This window comes from Pangasianodon hypophthalmus, chromosome 7, assembly GCF_027358585.1.
Source record: "Pangasianodon hypophthalmus isolate fPanHyp1 chromosome 7, fPanHyp1.pri, whole genome shotgun sequence".
NCBI lineage: Eukaryota > Metazoa > Chordata > Actinopteri > Siluriformes > Pangasiidae > Pangasianodon > Pangasianodon hypophthalmus.
In genome coordinates, this window is record NC_069716.1 from 19,096,055 (window position 1) to 19,113,337 (window position 17,283).

At 39.3% G+C, this 17,283-nt stretch overlaps 1 long non-coding RNA gene across 1 annotated transcript in view; it reads left to right on the top strand.

The window, feature by feature from the left end:
• LOC128318640 (uncharacterized) overlaps window positions 1-16,655 on the top strand; it is a 27,952-nt gene extending 11,297 nt beyond the window's left edge. Inside the window, exons 2-3 of the long non-coding RNA XR_008302061.1 lie at window positions 12,414-12,459; window positions 15,284-16,655. This is a non-coding gene — a long non-coding RNA (uncharacterized LOC128318640). The remainder of the gene's footprint in view (window positions 1-12,413; window positions 12,460-15,283) is intronic.
• The last annotated feature ends 628 nt before the right edge of the window (window positions 16,656-17,283 follow it).

Below are 17,283 nucleotides of genomic sequence, written 5' to 3' on the forward strand. Positions count from 1 at the left end.
CATGGGCAATTAATAAAAATGCAATATACATCTTTTTGATGCTGTTAATTTATCTTGGACATTCCACGGTTGAATAAACTGACATTGGAGGGTAATAAAAATATCCCTGAAGTTCATTCCATCTAAAGTAATTCATTTAGCCTAACAGGACCGATGTGTGTGTGCATGTTCTGTATTCAGAGTGATGTCTTTAAGCCGTGTAAACAGTGTAATCACCCCAAAGGCCCTAAAGGCCCTGTGTGAATTTAGCCTCAATTATTTATTTATTCAATTGTTATCACAAGTTTCTGAATCCAGCACTGTCATAAGAATTGGTCAAAATTCCTATACCACGTGTTTACACCAGAGAAGGATTTTAAACACTGGTGTTTGTGACATGTTCAGTAAAATTATTATTGTGTTTTGATTAATCTCTGTTTGCACTTACAGTGGGTTTACAGTGCTGTGAATGTACACATTATAAAAGTGGAGTATCAGATGACTCTTTACAAGCCTATTTGATAGTCCAAAATTTAATAAGACAAAGTGCATAAATGCACAATAAATAAAAAATATAGTATAATATATAAGTATAATGAATAAATAAATGTACACTGTACCTTTAACAGGCATCTAAATCTGTACGGTGCTTGCTCCCAATGAATCCCTTTTAGTGGGTAAATCCAGTGAATCTTCATATGAGCTATTAAAATTTCCCATAACAGTTCCCCATAAATCACTGACATATAAAGGCCTATAACACAACATTTGGATTCTAGTCTTTGAAAAACTAAGTTTTCTGTCTCAGTTGAACTGGCATGGCATTTGCACCCTAAACTCCTATTTACTTAGAGGAATAGCGGAGGTGCTCTTCTGGCATCCCCCCTGCATTCCTGCAGCACTGGCTCATGTTGGACCTAGCCCAATATAAAGTATACTTTAACACCAAGTACCTTAAACAGGTATTAAGGGCGGTACTGTGGCCAGTGCAGCAGCAGAATAGCTGTGAATCCACCAAAACATAAACACTTCACAGATGCAACACCAAGAGGTCACTCAGTTCATTGTGTATTGTGTTTTTTTTTATGATTGATGCTCAAAAAGTAAAACTTTACAGAAGCTGTATACTGCAGATTTATAAATAAATTTGAATCTTTAGTGCCCTGATTCAAGATGTCAGGAATGGCACCAAGACGTTAGCAGCAGATGCTTTAAGTCCTGTAAGTTGTGAGGTGGGGCCTTCATGGATCGGAATTGTTTGCCCAGCACATCCCACAGATGCTCATTCAGATTGAGATCTGGGGAATTTGGAAGCCATGTCAACACCTTGAACTCTTTGACATGTTCCTCAAACCATTCCTGAACAATTTTTGCAGTGTGGCAGGGTGCTTTATCCTGCTGAAAGAGGCCACTGCCATTAGGGAATACCGTTGCCATGAAAGGTGGTACTTGGTCTGCAACAATGTTTAGGTAGGTGGTATGTGTCAAAGTACCATCCACATGAGTGCCAGGATGCAAGGGTTCCCAGCAAAACATTGCCCAGAGCATCACTACCTCTGCCAGCTTGCCTTCTTCCCATAGTGCATGCTGGTCCCATCTCTTCCCCAGGTAAGCGACGCACATGCATCCGGCCAGCCACATGATGTAAGAGAAAACGTGATTCTTCAGACCAGGCCACCTTCTTTCATTGCTCCATGGTCCAGTTCTGATGCGCACGTGCCCATTGTAGGCACTTTCGGCAGTGGACAGGGGTCAGCATGGGCACTCTGACTGGTCTGCAGCTACGCAGCCCCATACACGGCAAGCTGCGATGAACTGTGTGTTCTGATACCTTTCTACCATAGCCAGCATTAACTTTTTTCAGCAATCATTAGCTCTTCTGTGGGATCAGACCAGACTCCCCACATGCATCAGTGAGCCTTGGGCGCCCATGACCCTGTCGCCGGTTCACTGATGGTCCTTACTTAGGCCACTTTTGGTAGGTACTAACCACTGCATACCAGGAACACCCCACAAGACCTGCTGTTTTGGAGATGCTCTGGTCCAGGTGTCTAGCCATCACAATTTGGCCCTTGTCAAAGTCGCTCAGATCCTTATGCTTGCCCATTTTTCCTGCTTCCAACACATCCCCTTTGAGAACTGACTGTTCACTTGCTGCCTAATATATCCTACCCCTTGACAGGTGCCATTGTAATGAGATAATCAATTTTATTCATGTCACCTGTCAGTGGTTTTAATGTTATGGCTAATCGGTATATGTCTACTAATGTCTGTAATGGTCCAGTTACTTACAGCAAGTAGCTGAGAATTAACTTTTTTTTAATACTTTAATCAGCCACTATTCTATCACTGACCTTCAGCATGTAACCCAAAATGGTGCAGAATAGCAGCTTCCTCTCTAGAGATGCTTTTTCATTTACTACATGACTGTCTTATCATGTCACGGCTGTTTGGGTGCATATGGGCCAAACTAAAACACGGACCTGGCCGAACTAAGCCCAAACTGTAAAACCATCATCTGGCCACACTTGAATTAAGAAAGCTATACAGCAAGGCATGACAACAAGGCTTCAACTACACAATTGACACATCCTGAAACAGGTTGCAAACTATGTACTAGCAGATAATGATCATCTTTGATGCCTCAGCTACATTAGCATTGTGCTTGTCCTTTCACCTTGCTTGAAGAGCTTTGATGGCGCTTAAAAAACAGAAGGGGAACCCTTATAGCCCGCGCTAAGTTAGGGATGGGATCGCTTTGGAGATTATATTCTGCTGTCTCCCTCGACCTACATGCAGGCACACTTTCATCTTGCATCTTTCATCTCTTTCTTTGTAGCATGCAACCTGTGGTCTATGCAGACTTGGACAATGAGAAAAGGAAGGAAAGAGATTTCCTGTCTGTTTCACAATGTATTTCATTTTAAATAAGGGATCTTGATTTTTTTTTTTCTTCAGCATAGCGGATTACTTAAGATACAACAAAAGCTCTGATGACTTTAACTATTATGTTTTAAATCTCAGTGTTAGTGCCACATACTCCAACTACTGTATATTCTCTCAATGCTCAATCAATTCATTCATTCATCACTTTATCCTGGTCAGGGTTGCGTTCGATCTGGAGCCTATCCTGGGAACACTGGGCACAAGGCAGGAATACACCCTAAGTGGGACATCAGTCCATTGCAAGGGGCCATGCACACACACGCGCACACACACACACACACACACACCAAAGGCAATATTTCTAGTAAACCAGAGAACCCAGAAGAAACGCATGCAGACAAGGGGTGAACATGTATAACCCCACACAGAAAGTAAACCATGCTCAGGATGGGTGCTCAGGCGTCTGGTTCTGTGTGACAGCTATGCTGCTCATTGCACCACTGTGCCATCCTCAGTCAGGTCAACTGCACTATACAAAGCACTATGTTACTGGTACTCTAAGTAAGCCTTTAACTAAAGGTGAGCTCATTGTGCGTTGTGTTGACCTGTTATGTTATTTAGAGCAATTTATGAACTTTTTTGCTTGAAGGAGTATGCAGGTGATACTGCTTCAATAAGGGAGGAGACATATTTGTTACATAAATTATTGCTGTGAAAAAAAAGAAAAAAAAATAGTTACAAGCATATATCTTCACCTCTCCACTGTGTATAGCAGACTTATCACACATTGAAATACACATACTCGTGTACACACTCAGACACACTCATGCAAGATAAGGCTGTCTTACAGTGCAAAATTAAGAAATCATTAGAGCCATACATCATTCACTTTGTGGAGAAAAAATGTTCCTTTGAATAATTACCTGAAATCCAAAGCTACGAGTAAAGAGATCAAAGTCAGGCATTCTTGGATAATCCTCCTGTGTTGCAAATCTTCAGTAATCTGCACTGTCTGGTCACCACTGTTTGACATGCATCTACAGTATAAAAGGAAAGTGTACTATTAATTATGATTAAGCTGTGCCATTGTTTACTTTTGCCAGGTCTGGGTGCCAGGAATTGATTTGTGAGATATGGCAAACCTTAGCTCTGCGTGTATGTGCCCCTTAGCTTGTGGGGTCTCCCCAACAAGGGAGTACAGGACAGATTAATAGTAGACTTTGTGAGAACCACTTGTTTACTCTGTGTTGAAATGTATGAGGAAAAGAAGTTGTTGTGCAACACTGCTTGCATCCTTCTCTCAATTCAGACCCTTCTAACCCTCACCCCTTTACCCAACAACACACATGCACACACAAATAAGCTGCATACCTTCAAATACATTCAGCAGTGCAACTGCAAAGCAAAATCAAGGACAGTCATAAGCGATCTATAATTGTGAGCTGAAATCCTTTTGTTTAATGTGGAATCTGACTCTAAGTTGTTAAGGCTACATATATTGTTGCTATTCATAAACGATAATGATGGCAAGGTGGCAAAAGTGGCTGCATTGGACACTTTCTATTTATGAGACTCTTTTTTACTGCTAACATTGCTGCTACATTGCTGCTACACTACCCAGTAGTTTACAGCCCATCTGTTGTCACTGCACTGTGTAGCTTTTGTCCTATGTACTCACTATTCTGTGTATTTATTTTTCTGTGTCTGTGTACTTATTGTCTCACACCGTTGTGTATTTTACACTTTTTGTAGTCTTGTGTACTGTAGTACTGTACTGTTATGTGTTGCGCCACGGTCCTGGAGAAATGGCATTTCGTTGCGATGTATACAATATATATAGGGGAATGACAATAAAAACCCACTTGAGTTGAAAAGCTCCTCTGGTTTAGCTCGAGCTGATAATACTGTGTGGCCTGCTAACATAGTGACTGGACAGTGCAAACCTTGGTGATGTGCCCACCTGCAGAACATTGCGAGTGGAAGGTCTTTAATTATCCTGCAGGTCCTGATCAGAGGGCTGATCAAAGTTCTATTGAGATTAAAGGGCTAAAGCCTGAGAAAGCAGAGCTCTGTACAATACGTGGAGTACAATACATGCACAATTTCAGCCAGCAATCAGCAAAGGTAATTACTGTTACCATTATTAGGTCAGGAACTCCTGCCTGATAAGTGGAAAGGAAAAACGCAATCAAGAGATTGTGGATACCAGTCTCACATTTTGGGATGCTTAGTTCTTGACAGTGGTTTTTAACCATTCAGAAAGTTCAACTGCTGCAGTATGTAATGGAAAGGTGATATGCATAAAAAGACAGGATTGATTCTAAGGTCTTCCCTTGAGCTAAAGATGGCATTCACCCTGACTCATTAACCACACTGCTAAAAAGATTAATAGGAGAAATCTAAAGAGACCATGGTGAATTCCAGGGTGAATGACTGACCCCACTTTTAAATGTCAGTCTCCAGGTGGTTTTGTGTTTACCACCCACATGAAAAGAGCGGGATATGGTGAACAAGGAAGCAGCACGGATGCCCAAGGGCAAGAGCAGACAGTCCCAACCGCTGTGTGGTCAGCTTTTAACGGAACCTCATTTTCCTCCACATCATCCCAGCAGATGACTGCGGCTTTTCCTGCAGCAATTAAGCCTGATTTGCTCATCAGTCGAGCCGAATAATGACCAGGGGGCAAATATACAAAATGGAGCTCCTCTTGACATCACCTTTTGCTTTGATTGCAAAATATGCTGCACTGGCCTCGCTCCAGGTGGCTGAGACCTGCTTTGATTGAGTCAGTAGAGGCACTCAGCAGCAGCGTGTGGCCAACCACTACCAGTGGCAGTGCTGTTATTTCAGCATATCTTCTGTTCATCTTCCATATGCTGTTTTGTGACTTGAAAGTTTAAATACATTGTGAACATTGTGAACACTCTCCATCAAATCCCATAAATGCTTTAATGACTTTACTGCTTTTATTGATACAATGATTAATGGTCGCTTGATATTGCTTTATAGAAGCTTCACACATACAGGTAATACAAATTTATAATAAAATAAGTGATGTTACCAGAATGTGTCAAGCTGCTGGTCTAGTGGAAGACAGCCTTGTGGATGTAAGAGGAAATGTGTTTGTCATTATCTTGTGATTAATAGTTCAAAGTCTGTCTGGAATTTACTTACATAATTAGGAGATTTTACTTATATAAACTACCACATATTGGGATTGCTTTAAACAAATCAGATTTTGTAACATGTATCTTTTCTGTGATTTGTATCCCCAGGTTTTTATTAAAAAATAATGAATGTTTCATTGATACTGGATGTCAGAGGTCCCCCTATTTTGACATACAATTTAAAACTATCTTCCTCTTCTAGTCTCGCTGCCTCGATGTAGATTATGAGAGACGATGGGCATTTTTAAATGCAACAATCAAAAGCACACTACATTCAGTCCAAAGCTATCGTGAGTTCATAGGCTTGTAATCCTCACATGTAAATCTCACTGTGAGAACCATGGACCAATGCCATATTCAAATAGGCTCTATGTTTAGTTAAATCTTACAGAGGGAGGTGATTAAGTGTGTAAGATGGCGTCGATGGGAGAGACAGGGTTTGATAAGGTGGGGGCTGCAGTCGACAAGCCGCCCTGAGTAGAAATTGATTTCCCATTTGGCTGGTCTGTGTGGTTCAATCAGTTACAGGCATGTGTGAAAAGGTGAGACAGAGAGAGATATACGCCTTAGTTCAAACGCTTGCCGAGAAGCTTTAAACTAGATTTTTAGGGAGTTTATCGCAACAAACCCATTCCGTTACGAGGTAAATGTTTGGACTGCCCAGAAATTAAGATCAATATTTCTCTAGGCTTTGTGTGACCTAGGACCTCATGGACAGAGAGTTCTCTCTTCTCTGTTTTAACATCTTGATTCCTTGTTTTTCTCCCTCTTGTCGCTCTGTTTTTTTTTCATATAGTGAATTCAGAGTAAGCTAAAGTAGACCCTGTTGGACAGATCATTGTCTAAGCAGCAATTAAATTTTGAGTTACACAGTTGGGGGCAGCCAAACCGTCTGGGATAAAAATGTTTTCGCTTGCCAATGTTGCTGGATGTGCTTCAGTTTTGATAACACCTAATCTATGTGTCAGTATTTCACATCTACTGTTACTCTGAGTGTTTTCAAAGACACTAAGTGGTGTAATTCAGAAAGTTCCAGAAAAAGTGGGAAAACCCTAAATCTGGGCCTATACTGCAAACAATTAAGTATCTCAGCATAACTTGTTTTGCTGTAAGCTTGTGGTACATGAAGCTGAATGTAAAGTTAAATAAATTCAAACTGAGTTAAATGCATGTTTGCTAAGTAAGAAGTCAGTGTGCACAACGTTAGAGGTGCTGTGGAACAGACACGTTTAGTGTCCTTGTTAGGCTGAGCAGGTGGCATCTGATAATTTTTCTCTCTGAGCCATAATAGAGGCAAACTACTAGGGGTCAGTAATTAGGTCTATCTTATGTACTTTTTCTCTTTCTTTGCTCCAAGGTAAGAGTCAGCAAGTGAAGGTCTGTCGTAAGTGAAAATACTACAATGTAAGACAGAATCAAGGGTGGAGACCTGCAGCTGCTTATGATGTAGGGCATCTGGTGTGTGTGTGTGAGATCAGTTATCTGTATCTGTCCTGCATAGTATAGAACTGGGATTGGCCAGCAGACTTTTTAAGCATAATTTACCCCCTCAGTAAGCCTTACAACATGGAAAATAACATATTAATTGCCCATATTGTTATCACTGGCAGTTTGACAACAATTTAGAATGTCTTCGCTGAGTACCATGCACATTCCCCGAAGTCCTTAAGGTATTGTCTGAAAAATTATGGTGAATGAATTCCTGTACAATCATTCATTTGAAGAGATTCAAAACCAAGCAAACATCTGTGATTATCAGCCCCAGAGGGGTAGATCGGCCTAAAGCCAAAGGAATATCTGCCGTGTGTGTGTTCTCTGAATAACCAGAGCAGGTTATCTTGAATAACACCACTATAGGTACAGAGACCATAGACAAACCACACTCTACATGGTGAGATGTGAGATGCCATGTTGAATATTTATTTGCGATTGGGGAGATATGCTAAATCTCTTAGATTACCCACATGAGCATGGGGTAGGTACACACACGCTATGGCACACATGAGAGTGTATAAACACATACGCACACACACAACCACCATGCTCAAACTCTTTCTATCTGATCTGACATTGTTTCTCCCTTCCTCTTTCGCTCAAATCCTCTCTCACACACATATAGCACTGTAATGACATATTCTACTCTGATTTTTCATTCACAGTCCCTCAATATTTATTCTTGGCATATGACATGACATACATGCACCCTGTCTTGCTTAGTTCTTACCACAAGTGTGTGTGTGTGTGTGTGTGTTTGGAAGAATTCCGCTTTTTCCACAAATTCCTTCTGCAAGGCCAGAAGAGTCCATATGAGGTTTGTCCTCAGACCTAATAACTGGTGGAATGGGTACTAGAGGAACATCTGGCTGAAGAGGCCTCCCACAGGCATGACTTGGGAAAGCAGAAGCCACTGGGGTGTGTTGGTACTGAAGCTGATGCCGCATCCCGTTACACAGGCCGCTGTGGGAGCAAGAGCCAGCATAAGTTAGCCATATCAAGCAAGATCTCAAACCCAATGTCTCATGATAAAGATGTAGAGAGGAAATGTCTGAACTTTACACAAATCTGTGATTTTCTCTGTATGACTTTTCTGGCTTATGTTGTTCTTATACAATTAAATATAAAATAAGAAAGGTAATTTATTACTTCTATGAGTATAAGGCTAGTTTTATGGATAACAAGGAAAAACAAGTCAGCCTCTGGATGAAACTTTTGTTCAGGCTGATGTAATGAGTATTGTTCACACCATCGCTGATGAGATTATACTAAGGTTGTGTCAAAACATGACGGTGACCCCTAGACAGTTTATCTCATAGTTCACTCCAGAATTTGTGTCCAAAATCTGACAGAACACACTATCAGCCTTTAGTACAGCCATTAATTCACCAAGGTGTATTCTTTCCTAAGATAGATAGAAATGAAGTATTGCTATTGCATCTAATTACTTTTGTCTCCTGTTAAAAGACTTCAGCAATGTGAAATGAAACTCCCACTTGTTCTCACTGTGTCTGTACCTAGATGGCATGCTTCAAAGCCAAAGAGGTGGGTGGGAATTCAATAAATATTTGAGATTTTGAAATGATAATAGTAACATATTTGTCTGATGACCTACAGTTAACAGCATTTTCGAAGACTCGCCCATTTCTCCCTCTCTGTTATGCTCTCCTCTTACTGTTATTCATTCCTGCTTGTACATGATGAAATTATTAGTCTGAACATTGAAAAACATGAACTCAGTGGCATCACTATGAAATGTATCTCTTTTGCGTGCCAACATTTGTGCTGATTCATTTACACAACAACCTCCCGGGGTGACTTCTTACTTTCAGGAGGATGTCACAATTATAAAATGAATAGTGGTAGAGCTAAACTCCTCCAGCTCTATTATTGTTGAGATGTTGTTTAGGGGACTGAAAGCAAAGAGTTCATGAAACTTTTTTTTTATTTAAAAGAGAACCTTTTATGTCAGGTGCTCGTTATATTCTATTCCACAACAACCTTATGTTCACCATTATGGTGGTTAAAATTAATAAATGCAATATTATTAATATATCACAAGGATAACCAGAATCAAAATGCAATATTTTTCCCATGACATACATCAAACCGAGTAGCATCTACACCCCTTGGTTTGTGAGAGACAGATGTTACTGTTCTTGATAATGCCATTATCTCCATGGCTATAATTATGCAGTCTGAGCCCCACACTGACATACTCTCTGCATGCTCCAAAACATTCCTCTCTCTGTGGCTCACAAATACCTGCTGCTTTTTTTCCCTAATTTTGCAAACAGCTGTCTTCTTCCTCCTCCCTAGATTTCCTAAAACATAGGCTTTGCTCTCCAAATGTCACATCCAGCATCTGCCCTGCTTCTTGTCTGAGTAGCTTGGCTCAACCTGGCCATAAAGTGGCGCTGTGTCGTTAAGGAAGCAACATTGTTAGAGGCGTAATTAGCAGCTTGGTGCCAAATGACGAGCATCCTGGTGATGGACTTGCACTCCCCACAAGCCATCTGTGATTGAAGTATGTAACTGTGTTGTGACTTTGTTATTAAAGGCTGAAGTTTTAAAGGCTTGATTCACATTCCATAGAGAACCTCAGTGGTAAGGACTGCCGAGCCTCCAAAAATGTGGTATACCCACAAATCTTCTGGCACTTTACAAAGACAAAATTTTGTGTGAATGTGAGCCAGTTCAAATTCTGGAAACATTGATCTGGCTATTTGCCAGTGTAACAGACCTACTTAAATTTCTAAAAATGTTCCAGGTAGACTTAAATGTGAACAAAACCCAAAATATTGTCAAGTAAAATGATGATGACATTTTTCTGGACAGAACTAATATCTATCTAAACAGAAGCAGAAATGACAATAAATTGACAATAATTGTCATTTGTATGACAATTACCAAGAAACTTAAAGAACACAATATTCAGAAATATGAGTCAAAAACACTTACAGTTGCAGACACCCCAGAGCTAGAGTACATAGAATTTACACCCAAACACCATGCAGGTGACTTTAATAAATGGCTAAGTATCACAGGACTAAGAGGGGACAAACAGCTGAGAGTGACTCAAAACCAGTTATGGCTGGAAAATGCAAATTTCCAGGGCAAGCACCTGAAAAAAAAACAAGGTATGAGGGTTGTGTTGGATATGACTGAGGGCCTATGTGGTCATCAAGTTGCATTTGATAATTTGTTCATATCTTACAACCAAGGGGAAGAGCTCCTCATATACAAACTAACAATGCTGGGAACAATAAGGAAAAACAAACCAGAGCTTCCTAAAAAGTGTCTTGCAGTGATGACAAGGAACATAATATCCTCTATATTTGCATTCACTGACACTGCAATTTTGTCTTATTGCCCCAAGAAAACTGAAAATGTCCTTCTTATGAGCACAATTTGTAAAGATGCAGCTGTGAGCAACAGAGAGGACAGAAAGCCTGAAACGGTCTTACGATACAATGAGACCAAAGGTGGGGTTGACAGCTTTGGAAAGCAAAAGCCGACGGACTACCCAGTGGCTCCTGGTAGTTATGTTTCATACCATTGATTGCAGCACTTACATGCTTTTGTTATTTGGACTGCAATAAATCATGGATGGAACATTGGCAAGATGAATCGGAGGAGAATCTTCCTCGACGAGCTGGGTTATGCCCTGGTGAAGCCTCATGTAGGGAGAAGGCAGTGTCTTCCCAGATCTAAGACACCCGCATCACTGGTGAGGGAGATTCAAAATCCATCTTGTCCTGATTCAGCATAATCTCCAGCAGGGGGAAAACATGCCAGGTGCCATTGTGTGAGCACAGAAATTATTCGAAGCATCACATGTGGGATGTGCCACAAGTTCATCTGTACATCATGTGCAGATTAGGGAAAATATGTGCTGTGGCCTCCACCTCAGCCTTAGCATCTTGCAGGGCTATATACCCACTGGTAGCAATTTGCACCATGGTTTAGGGGAACAGGGGTCTGCGTCTGGCTGTCCTGTTGACCTTACTGATAGTGGATGTTGGGTGTAAATATTGTATATTTGTACATAGTTCATTTTAACAATGGTAAATTCTTCTGACTGGACTATTATCTGTTTCAGTGCCTTTTTATAGAATGCTTTGGAGTCAAAGATAAAGAGTGTGATTTTTTGGATAATGCATCATTTTTGTCTGAATGTTTTTGGGCAGGAAAGCAAAATGTGTTCATAAATTTTTGGATAGCCCCTAGAATACATGGAATAAGCAATATCTCAAATCAAATGTCATGATCGTGTTTTAGGGTCCTTCTACTACTTTTTTGAACAGTTTTGTAATGTGTGTGCATCTACACTGTGGCAAAGGCAGATGTGTGTATATATGTATATATATATATATATATATATATATATATATATAATGTGTCTGTATATGCATACTGACTGTATATTTGAAAGAAAATACCCAAAGATTCCACATCATTATCAATTTCAGCACCTCCACTTCAGACCCCAAGGGTAAGGGAAGTGAAATTGATATGAGGATGGTAAAAGAGGAGGGTAAAAGAGGTTTATAAATGCATTTCCACTACAGCAACTTTTTCAGGAACTCAGAAACTTTAGGTGCATTTCCAACACAGTATTAGTTCCTGAGACGTAATCCAGAATGTATATGTATTTTTTTAATTCCTGCTGCAAAGACGGCGCTCTTCTGCAGACCACTGCTGTTTCATCAAACGCAAGCTTCACTGAAGAGCCTTCTTATCTAGGCCCATGCATAGACAGTTTGGTGGGCAGAGGCTTAAAAAAATTGCACCATCCCACAACCTTCGCCCTGTTCACACACGCACCATTGTACTACTCATACCCTGAGTTCACCACTAATAAACTTTATTAATTATGTATTCCAGGGCCAGATTTATTCTGTCTTGATTGGGGGTGCAGTCAAAATGTCAGGTGGGCATCTTTTACAATCATGCATACTTAATGAAATATATGTATCATAATGAAGAACTGCAGTTTCCCTGCCATGAGTTTTGTTTAAATTTGATTTCACTTTTCATTTCTGCACAGCCATCCAGATATCCATGAAGAGAAGAGATATCCATGATTCTGATAGTGTGTCTGTTGCTCAATACTGTCCTGTAGACCTGTAAATGTTATTTGTTTGTTTGTTTGTTTGTTTTTGGCCATATACAGCTAAGTCAGGGGTGTCAAAGTGAGTCCCCAAATCACCATAATCTATGGATATTCATTTTTGTAATTTATTTATAATATTCTACAGATTAACACAATTAGTCTTGTCTCTGAGATTAGACTAGGACGAGCTAACAGAAGAGGTAGCATAAATTATATAAATATATGCGCTATTAGATGATAGCAGTTATAATACTATTATTATGAATGTGTTTTACAATGTATGCATGCCTTTGTTTAATCACATTTTATTGGCTACCAGCTGCTATGGTGAGAAACAGGATTAACCATTTGGGATCATACATTTTCCCATTTCTGTTTGAAAGCTACTAACTAAGATAGCTACACTATAAGTATAGAGATCTCGAGGTGAGAATCAATGAAGTAGTCTGCTGAAGGTTTACTGCAGTAAGAGGAAAAGAAAAGTTGTTCAGCATTTATGACATAAGGTGTAATTTTCCCCTATTATTAACATGTTTTAATCATTTTAGTGGAACTGCCATAAAGGTATTTTATGGCAACATTATTTATATGGCAAGACTATTTGATGTTAGATTGTGCCTTAAAAAAAGATCATGAAAACAGTCATGATTTTATTTTGTATATGTCCTTGTTCCAGCAAAAGTCATTTATGTTTATATTACTGCTCACATCTGACATGTTTCTGGATTGGTCTTAGATGTGAGTGTGACATTAAACACAGCACACAGGCGTTGATTTTAAGCAGCTTTCCAGCACTGAGATGTGAGCTACACTACAGTGTGAATTCTAGATAGTGTGAAAATGTTAAGTAGTAGGTACTATGGGTTGTTTCACCTTTTTTTCCCCCCAAGTTCACACGAGCCGAATGAAACGAGGCAGCTTGATACGTGTGATGTAAATAATGTACTTGATAATTGGAAGTCTTAAAGTCTTAAAAAAGCCTTGAGGTGAGCATTAGGGATGTAGCCCAACCCTGCACCCACCTAAATCTACCTTGATCCTAGATAAGCACTTATAAACTAAAATGGATGCTATATACAGTAAACCCCCTAAATTAGGGATTTTGTCCATTAATTTCTTGTGATGGACATTTTTTATATTATAGGGCCCCCATAGTAGGTCATTATACACACAGGTGTGTTAATACACACAGTTCTATGCATGTTGCTGAAAAGTAACCCAATGAGATAAGCCTGCTTGCCAGGCAGTTTATTTTACCTTAATATACCCATTGTTTATGTTCATATTTGCTTTATATTTTTCAAAGCTCAAAACAGTACTACATGTTGCGTGTGGATGTGAGGTATGAGTTCTTATAACCACGTATTCTTCTGCTAACTGATCCTCAAACTACACCATTTTGCTTTTGAGCAAGTTCTGGTTTTCATCAAGTATTATTTGTGTTTTGTCCAAACCCTAATGCTATACTTTCCTGCTGAAACAATCAGCATTTGCTTGACACAAAGAAGTGTAGATTTGTATGAAGTGTAGTTTTTTTGCAGGATAGTTCCAGGATTGTTTAGTTACTTCTTTATGTTGCATTCATGCTACCTTTTAAGTGGTAATTTGCAAGTTGTAATAATGTAATTTCCCACCCATCATTTCTCAAGTTGAAAAAAACATGGACACCTCCATGAAAGTGTGCCTTTTGTTTTCTCCGTCAGAGCATGTAAAACTCATAAAAAAGCTGCTTTAACCGCACTTTTACAGTTACAGGCCTGAGTGGCTATTTATACTGTTCTACTATAGTGACCTTCAAACATTCATGCGACATTTTGGACTGAAATTGCAGTACACAAACAACAGCAGACAATAGCGAGTAGCTTAGCAACAAGCTAACCAGCGTACAATAGCGAGTAGCTTAGCAACAAACTAATCGGCTAATGTTAGTGATAACTCTAATGTTGATGATTACCTTCCCAAACAATGATTAGTATGGTTAGTGTTATAGATTTAACCAAGTATTGTGTCTGTATATTAACTGATCTTACGCCAATACTGCTATAAACTAATTTTAAAGTAGAGAAGGGGAACTTTGCATTGTTCAAAGTGTGCACGGCCATGTTGACTTGACATCACTTTGTAAATGGGGAAGGAACTAGTAGTTGAGAAAACTACCCCAAGTTGACGAGTTGAAATTACAAGTTCAGGGGTGTTTTTGGTGTTTCCTACCAGTTGTAGACAGAGAATTACAAGTTGCAACTTTGCCTTGAACGCAGCAAGGGTTAGTGCGGAAGGAACTATTAGTGAGGAAATCATTAGCTCCTGTCAACTTATATTTCAGTAGCTTCTTACCTTTAGTTAAAGCTTCTGTAGTGAATTTACATTTGACTGCACAATCATTTATTGTACACATTTAGGAATTTCTTTTTTCTGACCTTTTTTTTGGCCGATTAACATTTGTGAGATTATGTTTGGAGTCTCACCAAGTCCCAATCAGAATTAGCTATCTGCTTACATCAGCTACCCAGTCACAAAAACTGAGCTGACTTCTTTACTGCTCACTCAGCCTCTTTGTGTCTGAATTTTTAGCATTTTATATACAATCTTGGGTGGTATTGGTATTTGTTTGTGGTAATGTTTTTAATCTCTATTTTAAAAGGAAAGAGATTTAACCATTGTGATCTACCTAGTACTGCAAAAAGGTAAGTTGCATTTGTTCTAATTAACCCTAATTAATTTCTATGATAAAATCTCATGAGGTTATAAATGGAAAAATATGACAAAATTAATATGATCTTGCCAACTTTCACCAGCAAATCTGACAACACTAAATGGATAATAAGTCATTTGCTGCAGCATGACAGTAGGCTGTTAAATGTGAGGATAGTAAAGCTAATTTTAAACCATTCTATTAAAACAGGTATGACATGCATGCTGCCTCTGCACATTGTAGTACAGTAATATATATTAATCAGTATAGCCTTTTAACCTAGCTTGAAGAGCGAAGGTAGCAGTGGATTGCATGCAGATCGTAATCGTACTTTATTTTGCCAATTTCCTTGAGCGTTGTGTTGCTAGAAATATATACAAAATATACCAACACCATGCAATGTCTTCATAATGCAACTTGTATAAAACAAAATAACTATGGAAGCTCTGCTTTGTCATTCATACATGTTTTTTTAACACTTGCACTGTTCATGTATTGTTTATGGTGCCAGGGAGATGCCATTGCCACTCAGTATGCAGTCTGACATGTCCACACAATTCTGATCAGGCAACAAAGATTTTGTAGCTTTTAATTATAATTAAATTGTAGTTAGGGATTTATATTTCTTATTTAATGACAGATCTTTAGTATCACAAAGATTTTTTAATATTTCAATGTTTCATATCGGAGGTGGCACAGCTTTACTGGCAAAGTGAAATGGTTCCACTAAATATGCAATTAACAAAGCAGTTAAGAACACTAAATTATGTAACTGTGATTATATGAGATAAACACAAGGGGCAGTGTAAAACACCTGGATACCCCCTTGTGCACATGCGTACATGCCAAGATCTTCCAGTAAGGTCATTTGATGGCATTTGATAAGTTGACATGTGATGTAGTATTTGTAATAATCTGCACTACTGTGTAGTTTTTATTCACCATATGGTGAGTGGCACATTAACCTCATTTCTTTTCCCACCAAGTCAGTACCCCCTTCTGTGTTTTCAATATTCCACATTCCCCACCAACTACCTGACTGGTGGAGCTTGTGGCTAGCGTTGTTGAGTGGTACTCCCTCTATATATTATTTGCTGTTTATTGCTGAGCCTGCTAATTTAGCTGGATTCCTGCTAATTGGCAGATCTTTGAAGTGGGTACTCCTTCCAAACAACATACATCTTTTTTTCTAGTCTTGCATTAAACAAGTGGGAGGCCACAAATAACCATGCTACAAGACTTGTGCTTGTGCAATATTAGAATTAGTCATATTCACAATAACATTTATAGTATTTGTCAGAAGCCCTTATCCAGAGCAACACACAGGAGTGCTTTGTCATGTCCATTAAAAATATATCCTTACGCTTGTACAACTGGGTCAGGGTTTAAGAACTCTAGCAAGCTAAAACCCTGTTAGAGAGGAGTTCAATTATTTGGTACAGCAACAACAATACTTGAAAAATAGTTTTTTTAATTAATGCTTATGAAAATGTTAATTGTCTTTACTTAGCATATGAGGTAGGTCTTCAGTCATTTTGTGGACAGCCAGGAGAACTTCATTCCACCAAAAGTGTTGATACATGTCTTCCTTATATTATGATAGATGTGGGTGAAGTCTCAAAGGGGATGTCTTGCAAAGTGGGATTTGATAGGTGCCTTCAAATAGATGGGGACTGTTGCATTTTTGGCATTGTAGGTAATCTACAGGAAGTGCAGCTACAGGAAGCTAGTTTTGAAATGAGGTAATATGGGAGAACTTAGGAAGGCTGAAGAAGTCCTGCAGCTCCATTCTAGATGGTCAGTCATTTTTATCAAGAGAGTGGTCATAGAGGGAGAAGAGAAAAAGGACGAAGCACTGAGCCTTGTTGGTCCAGTGGAGAGTGTGCATGGAGTAAATGTGGAGGCAAATCACTGCCATACTGTGCCACTATTTCCAAGGCTTGTAAGGA